The sequence below is a fragment of the Platalea leucorodia genome (genome assembly GCF_965183815.1).
Source record: "Platalea leucorodia genome assembly, contig: HAP1_HAP1_SCAFFOLD_344, whole genome shotgun sequence".
Classification (NCBI taxonomy): domain Eukaryota; kingdom Metazoa; phylum Chordata; class Aves; order Pelecaniformes; family Threskiornithidae; genus Platalea; species Platalea leucorodia.
In genome coordinates this window covers 29,582-45,969 of record NW_028121234.1, presented here as the reverse complement: position 1 = coordinate 45,969, position 16,388 = coordinate 29,582, and the positions used below count along the sequence as shown (strand labels likewise).

The following is a 16,388-nucleotide window of genomic DNA, read 5'->3' as shown; positions in this document are numbered from 1 at the left end:
ACTGTGGCAACCAACACTGCACACAGTACTCAAGGTGAGGCCGCACCAGTGCAGAGTAGAGCGGGACAATCACCTCCCTTGCCCGGCTGGCAATACAGTGCTTGATGCACCCCAGGACACGGTTGGCCCTCCTGGCTGCCAAGGCACACTGTTGGCTCATGTTCAACTTGCCGTCGACCCAAACCCCCAGATCCCTCTCCGCGGGGCTGCTGTCCAGCCTCTCGTTCCCCAGTCTATATGTGCATCCAGGATTGCCATGTCCCAGGTGCAAAATCCAGCACTTGCCCTTGATAAATTTCATACAGTTGGTGCTTGCCCAGCTCTCTAATTTCTCCAGATCCCTCTGCAGGGCCTCTCTGCCCTCGAGAATGTCAACGGCTCCTCCCAATTTTGTGTCATTGGCAAACTTAGATAGTAGTCCTTCAAGTCCTGCATCCAAATAATTTATGAAGACATTAAAAAGCACTGGCCGCAACATGGATCCCTGGGGAACCCCGCTAGTGGCTGGTCACCAGCCCGATGTAACCGCATTTACTATAACCCTTTGAGCCCGACCCATCAGCCAATTGCTCACCCATTGCATTAGGTGTTTATCCAGCTGTATGCTGGACATTTTGTCCGGGAGGATACTGTGAGAGACAGTATCGAAGGCTTTACTGAAGTCCAAAAAGATGACATCAACTGGCTTCCCTTGGTCAGCTAGGTGGGTAACCTTGTCAGAGAAGGAAATCAAGTTTGTCAAGCAGGGCTTTCTCCTCGTCAACCCATGCTGGCTGGGACCAATGACTGCGTTGTCTTTCAGGTGTTTTTCAATAACTCCCAGAAGAATTTTCTCCCTCATTTTGCCGGGCACAGAGGTGAGACTGACAGGCCTGTGGTTACCAGGGTCATCCCTGTTGCCCTTCTTGAAGACTGGGACAACATTTGCCAGCTTCCAGTCAACTGAGACCTCCCCAGATTCCCAAAAGCATTGATAAATCATTGAGAGAGGTCTCGCTATGACATCAGCCAGCTCTTGAAGTACCCTCCGATGAATCCCGTCCGGCCCCATTGATTTATCCAGCTGGAGCAGCAAATCCCGCACAAGTTCGGGGTTGGTTGGGAGTTTGTCGTTCTTGCAGTCATGGTTCTCTAGCCCAGAGAACACTTCATCGGTGTTGAAGACGGAGGCGAAGGAAGCATTAAACGTCTCTGCTTTGTCTATGTCCCTGTTTGTGAGGTGACCCTGCTCATCAAGTAATGGGCCAATGTTATTTCCTGCCTGCCTTTTGCTATTTAGATATTTAAAAAAGCCCTTTTTATTGTCCTTGAGCTTTGAGCTTTGGTACTTTACCTTTAAGTACTGAAAGGCTGCAAGAGCATCACTTTTCCTTACATCAGACTTCTCCACTGAAGTCTGCAACTGGGTGTTACAGCTCCGTTGCACCATCTCCCACCTCATCTCCTTAGACAACTGGCTGCACACAGGCAGAGAAGGCTTTTTCCTATTTGCAAGCAAAGTAAAGCATGATAAAGTTTCAGAAACAATACAATACACTCCTCAAGCATATGCTACTTACAAGCTACCTGTAATGAGGTTGCCTTTCTACAAGGGATAATCTTATGAGAAATGTTTTAGATACATAGTTACAGAAAGTTAGAGATAAACATAATTAAAGAATTGGCTAAACAGCCACTTGTCCTACTGAAGGACAGGGAAGCTTTTAGTCCCTGAAGCTCAAAGCAGCAGCATAGGTGAGAGGTATCTGAATGAACAAAGAGTAAGGGGAGGAGAAAACTGGAGAAGAATGGAAAGGGCCTTTGTCTAGACAGTCTACTGGTAAGATGACTTTATTGTATCAGGAAATTGTAAATAAGATGACTTATTTACTGTATCAGGACAGGTGAAAATACACGAACAATTAGAGAAATTAAATACAGCATATAACAGGCAGAATAGTGGTAATGAAGTTACAGGGGAAGACTGATATTTCTGTGGAATATCCCTTTTGAAAGGTCATGGGATTGGTAGAGGTCTCTTGTGAGTGAGGACAAAGCAATGTTGCACCCATCTCTGAAAGAAGGCAAAGGAGCAACCCAGGGAACCCCAGGCTGTACAAGCTCACTTTGGTGAGGAGTAAGCCATCAATATCTCTTGGGTGGTATTTCTGGGACCTTTAAAGAGAAGAATGTGTCCAAAAGCAGTCAGCATGGACTTTCAAAGGGTAAAGCATGCCTCACCAGGCTGACTGCCTTCATGATGAAGTAACTGCATTTGTGCATGAGGGGACAATAGTGGATGTTGGTCACCTCAACTTCAGCAAGATTTGTGACGTGTTCTCCCTCACTATTCTTGTACCCAGGTTAGGACATTACGTTCTGGAAGGGCAGACAAACAGATGGGTGAAACACCAGTTGGATGATCGGGCTGAGAAAGCAGTGGTGAAGGGGTCATACCTTACCTGAAGGCCAGTGGGACATACTGGGGCATCATGGGGCAGCACAGGGAACACTCCTGGGCCCTGTGCAGTCTAACAGCTGTATCCATGACCCAGAGGAGGCAACTCTCACCATGTTCAGCAAGAACAAATGCCGGATTCTGCACCTTGGATGAAATAATGCTGGGCACAAGTATAGACTGGGAGAGGAGTGGCTGGAGAGCAGCCCTGCTGAGAGGGATCTGGGGGTGCTGGTTGGCAGGGGGCTCAACAGGAGTCAGCAGTGTGCCCTGGCAGCCAAGAGGGCAAACCGCACCCTGGGGTGCAGTATAACGAGGGGCTGAAAAGAGAGGATGTTGTGGTTTAACTCCAGTCTGCAACTAAGCACCACCCAGCCGCTCGCTCACCCTCCCTCCCACAGTGGGATGGGGGAGAGAATCAGAAAAAGAAAGTAAAACCCATGGGTTGAGGTAAAGACAGTTTAATATGACCGCAGAGGAAGGGGAAATAATAATAATAATAACAATAATAATAATAATAATAACAACAACAACAACAACAACAATAATAATAGTAGTAATAATAATAATAATAATAACAACAACAACAATAATAGTAGTAGTAGTAGTAATAATAATAATAATAATAATAATAATAATAATAATTAAAAAAGAATATACAAAACAAGTGATGCACAATCACCACCTGCTGACCAATGCCCAGCCCGTCCCTGAGCAGCGATTCCTACCCCTGGCCAACTCCCTCCAGTTTCTATACTGAGCATGACGTCATATGGTATGGAATAGCCCTTTGGCCAGTTTGGGTCATCTGTCTTGGCTGTACTCCCTCCCGGATTCTTGTGCACCTGGCAGAGCATGGGAAGCTGAAAAGCACTTGACTGGTGGAAGCACTACTTAGCAACAAGTAAAACATCAGTGTTTTATCAACATTGTTCTCATCCTAAATCCAAAACACAGAACTATACCAGCTACTAGGAAGAAAATTAATTCTATCCCAGCTGAAACCAGGACAAGGGATTATCCCGCTGTATTTAGCAGTGGTGCAGACTCACTTGGAGTACTGTGTGCAGTTCTGGGCCCCACAACTGAAGAGGGATGTAAGGTACTTGAATGTGTCCACAGGAGGGCACCAAAGCTGGTGAAAGGGCTGGAAGAAATGTCCTCCGAGGAGCTGCTGAGGACACTGGGCTTGTCTAGTTTGGAGAAAGGGAGGCGGAGGGGTGCCCTCATTGCCCTCTACAGCTTCCTGAGGAGGGGAAGTGGAGCGGGAGGTGTTGATTGCTTCTCCCTGGGATCCAGCGACAGGAAGCAGGGAAATGGTTCAAAGCTGCACCAGGGGAGGTTTAGACAGGACATTAGGAAGCATTGCTTTACCAAGAGGGTGATCAAACACTGGAACAGACTTCCTAGAGAAGTGGTTGATGCCCCATGCGTGTCAGTGTTTAAGAGGCATTTGGACAATGCCCTTAATAACATGATTTATCTTTTGGTCAGACCTGAAGTGGCCAGGTATTGGACAAAGTGATCATTGTAGGTCCCTTCCAAATGGACTATTCTATTCTATTCTCTTCTATTCTGTTCTATATATGTACCTGTACAGGGTGGATCCCTCCAGCAGCTGGGCTCAGATGCTCAGTCTCCTCAGTAGCTGCCCCCGATACCAGCCTCCCCAGGTGCACGCACCTGGACATATGAGTCCCCTGAGGCTCCAACCCCATTCCAGATGCTGCTACAGACCACCCCAGTCACACACACACGCACGCACGCACGCACGCACACACACAAACTCTTAAGTCCAGTCACTCTGGTCTCTCGGTTGCTGGCACTAATGACATACGGGCTGTCTGACCCCCTGGTCCTTCTCCAGTTGCTGCACTCACCCCCTTGTGCTCACATGTTCACGCAGAAGAGAGATTCCCCCCCACAGGAATGAGCCAGAAATTAAGTTTAATGAGGAGACAGGACAGACTGCACTGGTCGGGGTCCTCCCCTACACTTCCCGTAATAAGTCCTGTGCAATCCAAAAATGCTCTTCCCCTGCCTCCCATAATGTGTCCTACGCCCCTAGGCGACAATTCCCTTAGTCCAAATGGTGATCCAGAGAGCTGCTCGCAGTGACTCCTCTTGGTGGGTTTCACACCTGGACAACGGGGCTGACGGCTCTCCCAGGGCAGCCCTGGAAGGAGCTGGGACAAGATGTTCCTTCCTCAGGAGCCTGTCCTTTGGGTTCCCACCTGCCACTGTGCCTCTGTGCTCTTCTCGCTTTGTGGAGATGGGCTCTTGATGAGCTGGTGGCTCTCCCGTGATGGCTCTGGGAGCAGCTGGGGCAGGGTGTTGACTGAGTTACTCCTCCTGCCATCGGTAGTGCCTTCTTTGTGTGTGCAGATGAGCTTCTTCTCACTTAACCTAACACAACCCAACAAGAACACGCATCTCCTGAGGCATCGGTATTTGCAGGTTACATACCTATGCACTGGTATTATTTAGCATATTTAACATAGCAGCTCATTGGAATTGCTGTCCAGAAATGCATCAGGATTAGGGGAAAAGCTGTGTTGTTGCACGGGCAATGGCTTTGTTCGGGGCCAGTATCACAGTCTTGTTTCTAAGACTGTAGATGAATGGATTTAAGAGTGGGTACAGGACAGTGTTCAGCAAAGCCACAATTCTGTTTGTCTCAAGGGAAACACCTCTGGAAGGATGCACATAGAGAGCAATGCAGCTCCCATATGCAATGGCCAAGGTGGTGAGGTGGGAAGAACATGTAGTAAAAGCTTTTTTCCTCCCAGCAGCTGCTGGCAGGTGTAGAATACAGAAAAGGATGCCCATGTAAAATGCCAGAGTTAAACATAAGGAACCCAGTATGACAGCTGAGGATAAAACAGAGTCTGTTTTCCAAAGCAGGCTGGTGTCAGAGCAGGACAATGTGAACAAGGGGGAGTTGTCACAAAAAAAATGGTAGATCTTGTTTGAGCCACAGAAAGTCAGCTTGTAGAGGAGGACCAGATGGTAACTCAAGACTGTGATGCCAATGATCCAAGCAGCAACAACCAGGTGGATGCAGAGCTGAGGCTTCATGATGGCAACATAACGCAAAGGCTAGCAGATGGCAACGTAGCGGTCAAAGGACATGACAACAAGTAGAACAAACTCTATACAGCCCAGGGCAAAATAGAAACAGGACTGGGCAAAGCAGCTGATAAGTGAGATTGTTCTCCTAACAGAACTCAGGATTACAAACAATTTGACGCTTGTGGAGGATGTGAACCAGATTTCCAGGAAGGCCAGATTGCTGATGAAAAAGTACATGGGGGTTTGCAGGCGGTGATCCACATACACGAGGAAAATGATGGTTGCGTTCCCCATCATTGTTGTCAGGTATATGAGCAGAAGGAGCAGAGAGAGAAATAGCTGTAGGCTTTGATGAAGCCCTGAGAAACCCTCTAGGATGAACTCAGTAACTGCAGTTTCATTTTCTGCTCCCATGCTGAATTTCAGTTCACCCTGCCGAGACAGGAAGATGGCAAAACCCAAGTGTGATTATTTCACAGTCTGGACGAAAGGAATCCTTCCTTCTCTGCTTCTTTCCTTTCTTGCGGTCTTCCTCCTATATAGCACAGAGAGAGAGAGAGACCTTCAAGCCTTTCTCACGCCCTGATTTTTCTGTTTTACATTTCAGTTCAAGCCCTCAGAGAATTTGTTGTCATCTTTCTACCTTTCTCAAACTCTCCCAAAGGATTCTTTCTCCAGAACAGAAGATTTTAAAGAGGCTGCGAGCTATTTCACCCCATTCCTGGCAAATTCCACAGTCACTCAGACCTATTGCAAACATCTGTCACACCTATGTGCCAAACTCATCTCTCTTATCAAATAAATGAAATCAAATAAAATCAAATATATATGTTGAAAGCTATTCTTTCTGCTTTTCAGAGGTACTTGCCTTTTTGCGCTAGGAATCCCTGAGAGTCTCATGTTTTCAAAATAAGTAATATCCAGTATCTCTTTTGTAATCCCCTGCTTCCTTCCACACCTTCTTGCTCTCTGTTTCTTCAGGAGAGGGGGAGGGGGTGGAATAGGGACTAAGTATAACTTGTCTTCTTTTGTACTCTAAATAATGACTGAAAGGTACGATGACTCCACACGGTCTGTCACACAATCTCATCTGACATCCGTCTGCACCGAAACACGGTTGCTTCCAAACAGTTACTCATTGCTATTGCCATCAAATATCCTTACCTAAATGCAGAGCAAGAGACGAGCATCTGGAAGAGATTTGTAACCTTTCTTTTGCATGCCAATTATAGGCTGGGAGGAACGAGCCTCTAGCGTTTTCTCTTGTTTCCTTTGACTCTAGAGGGAGCCTGGGGAAAACCAGTTCTCACAGGCACCTGCAGCCAAGTAGATGAAACTCGCTATTCAAGTCTCAAATCACTGATTTATTAAGGGTTTGTTGTTTGTTTGGTTTTTTTTAATCAAAATAGACATCTAACAGAAGGAAGCACAAGAAAACTATATGCAATAAAGACTGACGTTTTTCCCTTCATCTTTGTATTTGTTTTTAGACATGGAAAGGAGCAGAGCAGATGACTCCAAAAGAAGGATGATTCCAAGTGCAAGGGGAGGAGAGGGAGAGGAAGAGATGGTGGGTTTGAAGCAGTGAAACAGATCTTCAAACAAAGCAGCTTCTCTTCAGGCCCCGCATTGTCAAGCATGCAGCCAGCATATGCCATAGTGAGTGAAGAAAGATAGGGTATGCAGGTGAAGGGTATCCAGGTGAAGAAGGCCTTAGTGTGGCTTTGCACAGAGGTTATCCTCAGGACAGTGCATATAATGTAGGCATAAACCACAGTAGTCAGTGTGAAGGAGCTCAGCAACACAGTGGAGAAGAGAGCAATGCTCATGTTTCATAGTAGCTGGTGCCCACGCGGGCTGCTCTCAGCAAAGGGATGATGCCGGAGAAGCAGCAGTCTCTACAGTGGGCACAGAGGGTCTAATGGCATACAGGATGGTGGGGCTGAGCATGGAGAGAGATGCCATTCCCCAGCAGCTAAAGATGAGCATGGGGCACAGCCAGGAGTTGGTAAGGACAGAGTCGTGTGAGGGGCTGCAAATGGCCCTGCAGCAGTCGAAACACATCACAACACATAGGTTAAACTCAGCTGTGCTGATGGAGAAGAAGGGACTTGTAAGCAGCTTCAGAGATATCTTGATCTCCAGCATGAGACTGACAAACATGTTAGGGGGAATGACCAGAGTGAACCAAATATCCAAGAAGGACAAGGTGCTGCGGAAGGGATGCCTGGGGGTGTGGCACTAGTGGTGGAGCCAAAGGATGGCAATGGTGACTGCATTCCCCATGACAGCGAGCAGAGAAATCACCAGCAGCAGTGTGAAAAGGAGGGTTTTCAACTCGTAAAGGACTGAAAAGGCCTTCAGGAAAAATATTCTCGCTCTGGTATGGTTGTGAGAATCCATTTTGGTACCCGGTCAGCTGAACGTGTGGCAAGGGTAACTAATATCGTGCTTGGTGAAATTTGTCTTGTTACCTTTGTCAACCTTCCTTTACCTTTTCTTAGTTTTCCTCGTCCTTCTTTCGTGGGCCTCAGAGCAGATGCATAATTTCTCCAGCATGGCAATCTGCTATACCTCCACTATCCTGCCCAGGCTGCTGGCCAGCTTCCTAACCAGGGACAGAACCGTTTCTGCTCAAGGTTGCATGACACAATTCTTTTTCTTTGCCTGTTGTGCAGGTACCGAGTGTCATCTGCTGGCCACCATGTCCTAGGATCGGTACTTGGCCATATGCCACCCCCTGCTCTATGCCAGCCTCATGCAGCAGAAGCTCTGTCTCCAGCTGGCGGCTGGGTCTTGGCTAGCAGGATTACTAATGTCTACCAGAGTCACCAGGCTACTTTCCAAGTTACACTTCTGTGGTCCCAATGCAATTGATCACTTCTTCTGTGACTTTGCCCCATTGCTGGAGCTCGCCTGCAGTGACACCACGGTGCTTAGACTGGTTACTTTCATCATCTGCTTTCTGGATGTGGTCTTCCCATTTGTGTTCACCTTGGTATCCTATATCTGCATCACAGCTGCGTTCCTGAGGATCCCAGCCACCACGGGGAGGCCTTCTCCACCTGCTCCTCTCACCTCAGCATGGTCACTGTTTTCTATGGTACCCTCATTATTGTCTGTATGATACCCAGAACAGCCTCACTGAGGCAGCTCAATAGAGTGCTATTCTTTTTCTACACCATCCTCACGCCCATGGCCAATCCACTCCTCTACAGCCTGCGGAACAGGCAAGTCAAGGGGGCTCTTGGAAATGCCCTCAGAAAGACTGTGGCCTGCATCGAGAGCTCCTACTAGTTGTGATCCACCAAGAATAAACAGGTTGTGGTTGTGTCAAGTGTGGACAACTCAGAAGTGCATATTTTGTGTACCAGGTATATCTTTAGAAGTGCAGAATCTGGGGACTGTTTGGGGAATGAGAAGCGGGAAAAGAGAACTTGTGTCTTAAGGAAATACAGGTCTGGTGCTGAAGAGTGTAAAAAACTTCCCTGGCTTGCTTCTTTCTTTAAAGTAAGCACAATTGTGGTCCTGCAAGTGGGAGCTGTTGAAATGCCACACCTGCCCAGGAGTGGCAGAAAACTTACTCTAAACAAGTTGTTTTCTCTTCCATTACCCAGTCAAGCTGAGGGTGGGGTTCCTGCGTGTCTGGGATTCCTCAGGACATCTTCATATTGACAGTGAGAAGGGGGAAGTTGAATCAAGCCCTTCCACTGGACATGTCTAAATCTGAGTAGATGAATCCCATCCCTCCTGTTCTCTGCGCTGTCTAGCAGAGGAGAACTGTGAAAGCTAGTCTGATAGGGCCAGCCCCTCTGAAAAAAAAAAAAAAAAAGTAGATCCTTCTTCAGAAGAAGGATACCTGAGCTGGGTCTCAGCTTCCCAAATTTTTTAACACAGAAATCATTACTTCCCACTTCTTTCCTTCTCCTAATCTGACGCCCCTCCAGCCCCCCTCCCCCAATGTAATTACTTATTTGTTTCCCACTGGCTGACTTAGATATTGCAACCTGAGTCCTCCTGTTTTCTTCTTTCTTGCAAAAGAGAGCGAGGTCATGCTCATGGGGCATGATTGAGAACATCCACCCCCAGCAGCGGGCTTTCCCCATTTCCTAGGCTGAGGCATGCGCACAAGATGGAAACGTCTCCATCGTCCCTGATTTGCGCAAGGGCCTTCAGCCCTGACATACTCCCACAACACACTTATTCCTCTGCCACCCACAGTCATAAATCCCTTCCCACTTCCAGGCTCAAATCATGGTTGCAAGAATTTGATGCACTTGAAGAACTGAGAAGTGAGAGTGACTGAAGAAGTGAGAAGACGCATTGAGCTTCTTGGATCTTCTTGGTGCTTATGGCAATGTTCCTGGCTCCCTCCAGATTTGATGGACTTGCTGTCTATAACGAGGGCTTTATGACAAGCTTTTATGAAATGTTTGGTTTTCTGTCATTCCTGTGTGTGGAAAGAGTAGCCACAATAAAAAAAGAAATATCCACCAAAACGGATGCTGAGTGAAGTGCCAGTAAGAACCAGGTGAGGCACCCCCCTGGCTGTGGCTTCCTGGCAAGAAGTCTGTCCTGAGAAGGGGATCCAGCCTCTGCCACTCTGGAGTGGGGAATCAGCAGCATCCATGCCACCTGGCAGAGACTGTCTGTCCAAGCAGAGTTACTGTCTTGTCAGCTTTGAGCGTGAGCTTGAAAATGCTTGGCTGCAGGGGTAGTGCCTGTGGGATTATCAGTGCTCCAAAAGAGCAGTCCTTCCAGGTCTTTCTTCAGCAAGAACGGGAGAGTCATTACTGAAGATGGGCTTTGGGGCCATGTGGACAAAGCAGAATCGATGAGCAGCCCATCCCCTTAACTCCACTCAACGACTCCAGAAGGTCACAGTGACTGTGCTCTGGTTTTGATTCCCCTAAACCCTCTCTGCTAGGCAGGGGCTCAGCAGGGAAAAATCTATGGCACTGGGCAACACAAGTACCCCAGCTGTACCACCCTGAGGACACCATCCCTGCGTGTGGTCCAACCATCAACCTCTGGGTTAAGAGCTGAGCACGCTCACCCACCCTGCCACAGGCACCCCAGCCAGGGCTGTCCCCGGACACGGCTTCGCTGTCAGGACAGACCTCAGTGCTGAAGGAATGGGAAGGTCCCTGAGCCCAACGCCCATCCCCAGCCCCATGGAGATGGAAGCCTGCTGTTCACCTCACCTGCAGGGCTGCTGGGGAACAGAGGGGTGCAGGGGGAGGCCCGGTGTCTGGAGGAGGGGGTATAAGATTTCTGCCTCCATGTGCCCTCCATGGCATGCCCTGGGATGCCATTGGAGGCTGGGGGCACACCAGTCCAGGGAGGGCATTTCCCTCACCCTGTTGCACATCTGCTGCTGCAGAGTTGGGGACAGATGTGGCATAGACGGCTGTTGCTCTGGGTGGCAGAGGAGGCTCCTCTCCATTGACCCATCCCGGAGTGGGCCAGAGTGTGGGAGCAGCACCTGCAGCAAGAGCCTCCTTCTTCCCCATTGCCCTGCAGAGACCTTGAAGGGCAGCGCTCTGCAGTGCAGCCCTGTGCCAGGATCAGGCCCCAACTTCCCCCATCTCAGAAGGATTCAAGTGCCCTTTACTGCAGAGAGTCCCTGGGCACCCAGGGGAATACAGGACTTGTCATGGGCACATCACGGGAGGAGAGTGCCTCCCATGCTGGCAGGGGTCAAGGGGATGTAGCTCAGTGGCAGAGCACCTGCTTTGCATGTGGGAGGTCCTGGGTTCAATCCCCAGCATCTCCAGGGGTACTTTTGCCCTGACTCCCCAGACTCAGGCAGGTGCAGGCTGGATCTCGGGCACTGGTCCTCTCCAGGCCCTGTGGGTCCACCCTGCCCACCCAGGGCTTGCCTGTGAGGTGAGGAGGGCTGTGGGAGGGCTGTGTGCGCTGCCTCTGCTGAGCCCCCTCTTGGAGGAGAAGCAGGCAGCTGTGCTGGACCTGAGCTCAGGTCACTGCCCTGCACCACAGACCCACCCCACCGCCCAGGGACAATGCTTGGCAGCAGAGTGTGGGGAGACTTCAGGGAGGGGAGAGGTGTCAGCAGCACACTAGGAATCATTTCTGGCTACACTGAGAGATGTGGTGTGAGGGTGCTGGTCCAGCCCAGGCGTCCTTTGGGATCAGGGCCACACTGCCCTGGTGGCTTTCCAGGGATAAGGGTCTGACATTGTCCTGTCTCCAGCTGGAGATCCCATACCACATGGGAAGCACTCCTCTGTGCCAGCAGGGAGGGCTGTCTGAGTTGGACGAGCCTGGGCAGGGCTGTGGGACTCCCAGCTTTGACATTTCTTATCCTGACCCTGTCTCCAAGTGCTTCTGCTTCCACCATCACCACTGGCTTAAGCAGAGCCTCAGCTCAGGGCATGTGGAGCTCCTGAGGTCAGACACAGCTCACAGACATGGGGCTGGTGCCCACCTCTTGTTCTTGGGGTGTTTGGTGTCTCTTTTGATGCTGCGCTGGTGGGATCAGGGAGGCACAGGCCTGTCCACAGCTGTGCAAAGGTGGGAAGGGGCAGATGGTGCCTTGGCTGGTCCCGCAGCTAAAACACCCGCAACCAAAACAGAGTGTGAGACACGGCCTTTCACTGCAGGGTGCTCAGCCCCGGGAACAGTGAGCCCAAACTTAGAGAAATAAGGCTGCTCTCCCGGGGGCTTTCCACAGCCGTGCTCTGCCCAGCGTGGGGCAGCAGTGCTGAGAGTCGGGGGTCTCACTGTGACCCCCCTCAGGTAGGTCCTCAGGAGCTGCAGGAGCAAGCACAGATCTGGGGCACAGTGACAATCCTGCTTTGCTGCATAGAATGGACCCAGCCCACAGGGCCAGACTGTTCACGTCCAAGAATGCCAGGGCTGGAGCTTATCCCAGTGGGAGTTTTCCAGGGGATGGAGGCTGTGCTTGCAATGCCCATGTTATGTCACCCATTACCGTGGGAGTCTCGCCCTGGGAACGCTGCTCTCCCATGGGGGCTGCCAGCAGGAAGGCTCCAGAGTATGGAGCAGAGGGATGTGTGAGCCTGGGCTTCCTCCAGATCCCTCCAGGGTCCCCCCAGGGGTGGAGGAGCTCCCAGCAGGGAATGGGGCAATGCGGAAGTGGGAGAGGATGTTGGTGACAGCCGCCTCCTGCCCTCTTCTCCTCTAGGGCCAGATCCTGCTGTTGGCAGCAGTACTGAGCTGCAGCAACTCCCCACAGGGAGCCAACCCACCTTCCAGCCTGCAGCAGAAGAGCCTTTTAGGGAAGAGCTGGAGGGGTGTGGAGACCCACCAGTGGGAGCAGGGAAGGCAGTCTAGGCTCCAGGTCCTGCCCAAGTGTGAAACCTTCTCCCCGCCTGTCTCCTGTGTAAGAAGTTTTTCTGCCCATGGGCGCAGGGGCTGGTGAAAGCCCCAGCCAAGGGAGAGGGACCCGGGCTCAGCTCCCAGCAGCACCTGTTTTAGGGGAGGGACACAAAATCTCCTCTGCCATGGAAACATGCCCACATGAGCATCCTCCTGCATGGGCCCTTCTCCAGGCCAGGGGCTAGACCACGGCTTTTGGCTGCAGCACACATCTCATGGGGATCCTTTCTCCATCCCCCGGCCCTCCAACAGCGCTGAGGGAAAGATGCCCCCATCCCCCCTGTACCTGCACACAAGTACTGCCCCGACACAAACCAAAACTGACACCCCTGGCGAGGCAGCAGGAGGGCAGGGGTGGGGGCTGGAGGGGAGCAGGAGGAGGGGGTCCCAGGGCTGCCATGGGGCCTTACAGCCCCTGCTCAGGAAGAAGGCAGCTCTGTGGCTGTGACAAGAGTGCTCGGGGGTCTGTGAGGGCCCAAGAGAGCAGGAACAGCCCATGGAGACTGGGGTCCTGGCAGAGCATGAGGAGAGGGAATTCCAGCCCCTCGTGTCCCGGAAAGTGGCTCTGCACCCTGTGCTGGGGCAGTGTGGAGCACAGCTGCCTCCTAACCTTTATGGGTGGTAAGCCATGGGCCATGATCCCCGTTGGGGCTGGCTGGGGTGTTCAGGGCACTGCGGCCACCTTAGGGCTCGCTTCTGTGGGGCAACAACCCAGGGCTTACCCTGACATGGCAGCTCTGTCATGGCCTCTGCACTGTGGGGCCAGTGTGGCCCAGGCAGGGCCTGGGGGAAAGAGCAGCTGGAAACCCCAGGGTGAGGAAATGGGTGCTCCCGCTGGGGGGCATCATGGCACCTATCAGAGAGCCATTTTGACTAGAAACTGCCTGTGGCCAGCAGGATGGAAATGGCTCTGTCAGCAGGATCATTCCCCAGGCACCAGGGGCTCTTGCAGCCCCACAGCCTGACCCCGAGCCTGCTGTCCCTGAGACGCACCCCTTCCCTACCACTGTGTCTTTGTTCTCTGCTCCCCCTGATCAGCCTCAGGGAGATGACCCGACACCTGGGCAGGCAAGCAGCAGCTCTGGGTCAAAGCCCCCAGAGACTTTTAATAAGAACCAATATGGATGCACAGTGTGAAAATGGGAATAAAAATAGAGGAAACTCCCAGCCATTTCTGCTGCCCGTGGTAAAGGGAGACGGTTCCCTGGTGCTCACAGCTCTCCCAGCTGCACAGGCCTCTCCTCCCTCCTGCCTGCACCCAGCTGCACAGCAGGGATGGGCTCTCCTGGCCTGGGGCTCAGGGACTGTTGGGCAACAAGCTCCGCTGTCACAGCCTTTGTGTCCTCACGGGGATGTGCCAGAGACACCTCTTCAGCATCATCATAGCCCATGCTCCCCAGGGACACGGACGAGGTGTCTCCTTCAGCTCCAGGGACCCCAGCACTTCTCCGGGAGTGCAGGCTGCCCCCTGAAAGCAGCAAGGCAGGGCATTGCAGTTCACCCCATGGGGTCTGTACATCACCTTCCTCCCCCCTCCTCACCACATTCAGCTCCTTCTCCCACCCCTAGTCCCTCCAAGGACTACTCCTGGGTCAGGTTCCCCCTTCCCAGGAGCTTTGGGTGTCAGTACGGTAGCGACGTGGGTGGCACCAGGGATGGCACCCCAGGAACCGGCAGCGCTATCTTTCCCTCTCACCTCCGAGTGCATCCCTGGGCCCTGCTCCCTCCGCTGGTGCCCTGGGCATTTCCCAAGCTCCCTGCCCGGGGCAGCATCATCCCCAGGGTCAGAAACCTCCCTGGCATCATCATAACCATCCACTGGGTCACCTCCGGGCAGGACAAGAACATCTGAAAGGAGAGGGCAGCTGGTGACAGTGAGAAGACACGTCCTGCAGAGCAGAGGATGGGAGGATGCGCAGGGACACAGGGCTGACACACTGGTGGTGGCAGCACCACAGGAAGCCCCCATGTCCTCCCCATCTCTGATGGTGACACCTTTAGTCCATCACATGGCTGCAGGGACATCAGCCCCTTCCTGCCTCCGTTACCTGGTGCTGATCCCACACCATCCTCCTCCTCGCTGTCCGCAGGGGAGGGCTGCAGCTTCGTCAGGGACTCCTCTGAATAGGAGCCTGGAGAGAAGCACAGCGGGTGTTAGGGAGCGAGCCCCACGGACCTGTCTCATGGTCAGTGCTGCTGGGGAAGGGGGACCCACAGAGCTGGGGCTGCATGGGGAGGAGGGCTGGGAATCACCCTGCTCCCCCTGGACAAACACCGTCTCAAAGGTGCTCCCAGAGCTGCCCTAGCGCAGCCCCTTCCCTCACTCCTCGGGTGTCACATGGGGTGCAGGGGCAGGAAGAGAGGGGCTGTCCAGCTGGGATGGGCCAAGCTGATTGGGAGGAAGCTCCTCGTCCGGGCCCAGGACCTGGATGCTCTCCCCACAGACCACACGGCCCCAGCGCTGCAGGGACCATGGGCTGGGAGGCTTCAGGGGATCAGCCCTGTGTTGGGGCCAGGGGAAAGGGTCCTGCAGATGGGCCTGCAGGGAGGACCCACACCCACCTGAGTGACCAAACCTTGCCTGCTTCTCCCACACTGGGCTGTAACCAATCTCCTCATACACGGCCTCGGGGAACAGCTCCTGAGCCCTCCTGGAGCCTGGGGACAGAGGCAGGGCTGGCACAGGGACAGGCAGAGGGGCAATGGGACCCCACTGTGCTCCCCCAAACCTGTTCCTTTGGCCAGCCCAGGACTGGTCTGACAGCACAGCCCCATTGCACTGTCCAGGCACGACCGCCACATCCCCAGTGAGGGCAACATTGCTGTGGAGATTATCTGGGGCAGCGTCACCCTTGCATCATCCTTTTGGAGACAGAGCTCATGCCCCTCTGGCCCCTGGGCCATTCTCTGCCTTGTCTGACCTTGGAGCAGCTGCCATGTTTCCTCGCCACCTGGAGCTGCCCCTTATCTGCCCCATGGGTCTATAGCAGGGCCCCTGCCCTGCCGGGGGATGGGCGAGGATGGGCAGGGCTGGGCAGAGGGACAGCTTGGGGACCTGACACCATGGAGATGGACTCTACTGCCCCATGCTCCTCCTGCCATCTGCCTTGCCCCAGAGCCCCCTCCAGCACTACCCAGAGCACTGCCAGCCTTGGCCATCTCCACTCTGCCATCTCTCTCCTCGCCCCATCACTACCTCCCCCCGCCTCTGGGCTCTCTCCACCCCTTGCTGCTGGTGCCCCATGGCCAGGCAGTCAATGGGGCGGTGCATAGGACAGGTGGCAGCACACAGTCTCATCCCCCCAGCTCTGCCTGTGCCCCTCAGTGACACCCCGCAGCACCCCACAGCCCTTCCAGGAGGCATGGTCCCGGGGACTGCTATGGAAGGACCCACCTCTGCGCCCAGCCCTGGCGCTTAGCACTTGCCCAGCCAGGAGGGCAAGGAGCAGGCAGAGAAGGGCCCCCAGGATGATGCAGATGATGACGGGCACTGAGACTCTCCTGCTGCTGGTCAAAC

The 16,388-nt window shown here is 52.8% G+C and overlaps 1 pseudogene across 1 annotated transcript; it reads right to left on the bottom strand.

The window, feature by feature from the left end:
- Positions 1 to 4,975: 4,975 nt before the first annotated feature.
- On the bottom strand, positions 4,976 to 5,923 carry LOC309604097 (olfactory receptor 6E1-like; annotated as a pseudogene). The gene has a single exon. The product of its transcript is annotated as an olfactory receptor 6E1-like (transcript).
- Between the last annotated feature and the right edge of the window lie 10,465 nt (positions 5,924 to 16,388).